The following is a 4,075-nucleotide window of genomic DNA, read 5'->3' on the forward strand; positions in this document are numbered from 1 at the left end:
GAGATGCTATCAAATGCTGTTAAGGACACAGCCCAGGGCCACAGGCCCACTATAAAACTAAGATTTAATCATGAGATTATAGAATGCATCCCCTATACCACCATGCCATCAAACTTCAGTATTACAAGAGTGGATTATAACGAAAGATCTGCAAGATGCAGACTCTATCTGGTAAGTAGTCCTTAGGGCATACCAAGGACAAAGAGACAAAAATCAAGGACACTAGTAAAATGTGAAGACTTTGACACCTACAGCTACCACAAACATTAAACACAGCCCAACTCCTAGCCAGATTAAAACAGAACCTCATACTAAAGGCTATTTATGTCAGTACTATTACATTATGCCTGGCTTTCAACAAAAAATTTATAAGGCACATTAAAGGGCCAGAAAAAAACAGAGTCTAAAGATACAAAACAAGCATCAGAGCCAGACTCAGATATGACAAAGAGTTTTGCATTAACAGATGTGATTAATATGTTAAGGGCTCTAATGGAAAAAGTAGGCAATATTCAAGAACAGATAGGTAAATTAAAACAGATGGAAATTCTACAAAAGTATCAAAAGGAAATGTTAGAAGTAAAAAACACTGTAACAAAAATAAAGAATGCCTTTTAAGGGCTCATCAGTAGACTGGACATGGCCAAAGAAAGAATCAGTGAATGTAAAGATAGCTCAAGAGAGAAACCTCCCAAACTCATTAGCAGGAAATAAAGAAAGAAGCTGAAGGAATATTTGAAGTAATAATGGCTAAGAGTTTTCAAAAATTATAGACAAACACCAAACCACAGATCCAGGAAGCTCAGAGAATGAGGATGATAAATATCAAAAAGAAAAAAAATCTATACATAGGCATATCATTTTAAAAAATACTGGAGGAGGGGAGATACCTTACCTTTAGAGAGCAAGGATAAGAATTACAGAGAACTTCTCTAAATATATTTAAACATGAGAGACTATGGACTCTGAGAAACAAACAGGGTTTTAGAGGGGAGGGGGGTGGGGGGGATAGGCTAGCCCGGTGATGGGCATTAAGGAGGGCATGTACTGCATGGAGCACTGGGTGTTATACAAAAACAATGGATCGTGGATCACCACATCAAAAACTAATGATGTATTGTAGGTACTAACATAACATAATAAAATTGAAAAAATATATATATTTAACAAAATTTGAAGATGAGGTTTGTACATTTTATTACAGCTTTATCAAGGAGTAATTGATATATAATAAACTGCACATAGTTAAAATATGCAGTTTGATTGGGTTTTACACATGAAGTCATCACTCCCAGGATAAGATGGTAAACATGTCCAACACCCTCCAAAATTTCTTCCTGTCCCTTTCTAATCCCATATAGAAAACTGAGCCTATGAATAATTCTGAATTGATCCACTCTGTTAATTCTAAATGAATAGATTTGTTATTTGAAGAATTGCTTGTGTGAACATGAAGCGGAATAGTTTGGAAGTGGATTTTAACAGGGAAATCATTAAATACATATAGCTCCCTGCCTAGTTTGTTATCTAATGATCCTAAAAACTATTCTACTGCTCACTTCTACCTACAAAAGAAGATATGGGAGAATGACTTAATGCAGGAATTAGCCTCAAATCTAAACATCTGAAATCATCCGAATCATCATTGTATCCATAAATGTTCATTTCCTTGACAATCATGAAGGTAGACTTAGGGAGCTCAGTGATTCCATAAAGCAAAATAATAACTGTATTATGGGAGTTGCAGGAGAAGAAGAGTGGGGAAAAGGGGCAAAAGATTTAGTTGAACAAATTATAGCTGAGAACTTCCCTAATCTGGGGAAGGAAACAGGCATTCAAGTCCAAAAAGCACAGAGATTCCCCTTAAAAATCAACAAAAATAGGGTAACACCACAACATAATATAGTGAAACTTGCAAATTACAAAGATAAAGATAAAATATTGAAAGCACATTGGGAGATAGGAAGAGGTCCCTAACCTACAAGGGTAGACACATAAGGCTGGCAGCAGACCTGTCCACAGAGAACTGGCAAGCCAGAAAGGACTGGCGTGATATATTCAACATACTAAATGGGAAAAATATACACCCAAGAATACTTTATCCAGCAAGGCTGTTACTCAGAATAGAAGAGAGAAAAAGAGTTTCCAAGACAAACAGTAACTAAAAGATTCATGAACACTAAACCAGCCCTGCAAGAAATATTAAAAGGGGCCCTTTGAGTGGAAAGAGAGCCCAAAAGTAACAAAGACCAGAAAGGAACAGAGACAATATTCAAAAACAGCAACTTTACAGGTAATACAATGGCACTAAACTCGTATCTTTCAATAATTATTCTGAATGTAAATGGACTAAATGCTCCAATCAAAAAACACAGGGTATCAGAATGGATTAAAAAAAAAACCCACTGATACACTGCTTACAAGAGACTCACTTTAGACCCAAAGACACCTCCAGATTGAAAGTGAGGGGGTCGGGCGCCTGGGTGGCTCAGTTGGTTAAGCGACTGCCTTCGGCTCAGGTCATGATCCTGGAGTCCTGGGATCAAGTCCCATATCGGGCTCCTTGCTTAGCAGGGGGTCTGCTTCTCCCTCTGATCCTCCCCCCTCTCATGTGCTCTCTCTCTCAAATAAATAAATAAAATCTTAAAAAAAAAAAAAAAGAAAGTGAGGGGGTCAAGAACCATTTATCATGCTAATGGACATCAAAAGAGAGTTGGAGTAGCCATCCTCATATCAAACAAACTAGATCTTAAATGAAAGACTGTAATTAGAGATGAAAAAGAACACTATATCTAATAAAAGGGTCTATCCAACAGGAAGGTCTAACAAATGTAAACATTTATGCCCCTAACATGGGAGCAGCCAAATATATAAACCAATTAATAACAAAATTAAAGAAACTCATTGACAAAAATACAATAAGAGTAGGGGACTTTAACACCTCACTCACAGCAATGGACAGATCATCTAAGCAGAAGATCAATAAGGAAACAAGGGCTTTGAATGACACACTGGACCAGATAGACTTCATAGATATATTCAGAGAATTTCATCCTAAAGCAGCAGAATACACATTCTTCTTGAGTGCACATGGAACATTCTCCAGAATAGATCACATACTGGGTCACAAATCAGGTCTCAGCTGGTACAAAAAGATTGAGATCATACCATGCATCTTTTCAAACCACAGTGCTTTAAAACTGGAAGTCAATCACAAGAAAAAATTTGGAAGGACCACAAATACATGGAGATTAAAGAGATTCCTACTAAAGAACGAATGGGTCAACCAGGAAATTAAAAAAGAATTTAAAAAATACATGGAAGCAAATGAAAATGAAAACACAACAGTTCAAAACCTTTGGGATGCAGAAAAGGCAGTCCTAAGAGGGAAGTATACAGCAATACAGGCCTTCTTCAAAAACCAAGAAAAGTCTCAAATACACAACCTAACCTTACATCTAAAGGATCTGGAAAAAGAATAGCAAATGAAGCATAAATCCAGCAGGAGAAAAGAAATAATACAGATTAGAGCAGAAATCAATGACATAGAAGTAAAAAAACAAAACAAAGAAACAAAAAAAATCACACACAAAAAAAACCCCACAAAAAAACAGTAGAACAGGTCAATGAAACTGGAGCTGGTTCCTTAAAAGAATTAATAAGATCAACAAACCCCTAGCCTGACTTATCAAAAAGAAAAGAGAAAGGACCCAATAGATAAAATCATGAATGAAAGAGGAGAGATCACAACCAACACTGAAGAAATACAATTATAAGAACATATTATGAGCAACTATATGCCAACAGATTAGGCAATCTGGAAGAAATGGATGCATTCCTAGAGACATATAAACTGCCAAAACTGAAACAGGAAGAAATAGAAAAGCTGAACAGACCCATAATCAGCAAAGAAATTGAATGAGTAATCAAAAAGCTCCCAACAAACAAAAGCCCAGGGCCAGATGGCTTCCCAGGGGAATTCTACCAAACATTTAAAGAAGAATTAATACCTTTTCTTCTGAAGCTGTTTCAAAAAACTGAAATGGCAGGAAAACTTCCAAACGCATTCTATGAG

Source organism: Leptonychotes weddellii, chromosome X (assembly GCF_054177405.1).
Source record: "Leptonychotes weddellii isolate Sample4059 chromosome X, ASM5417740v2, whole genome shotgun sequence".
Taxonomy (NCBI): Eukaryota; Metazoa; Chordata; class Mammalia; order Carnivora; family Phocidae; genus Leptonychotes; species Leptonychotes weddellii.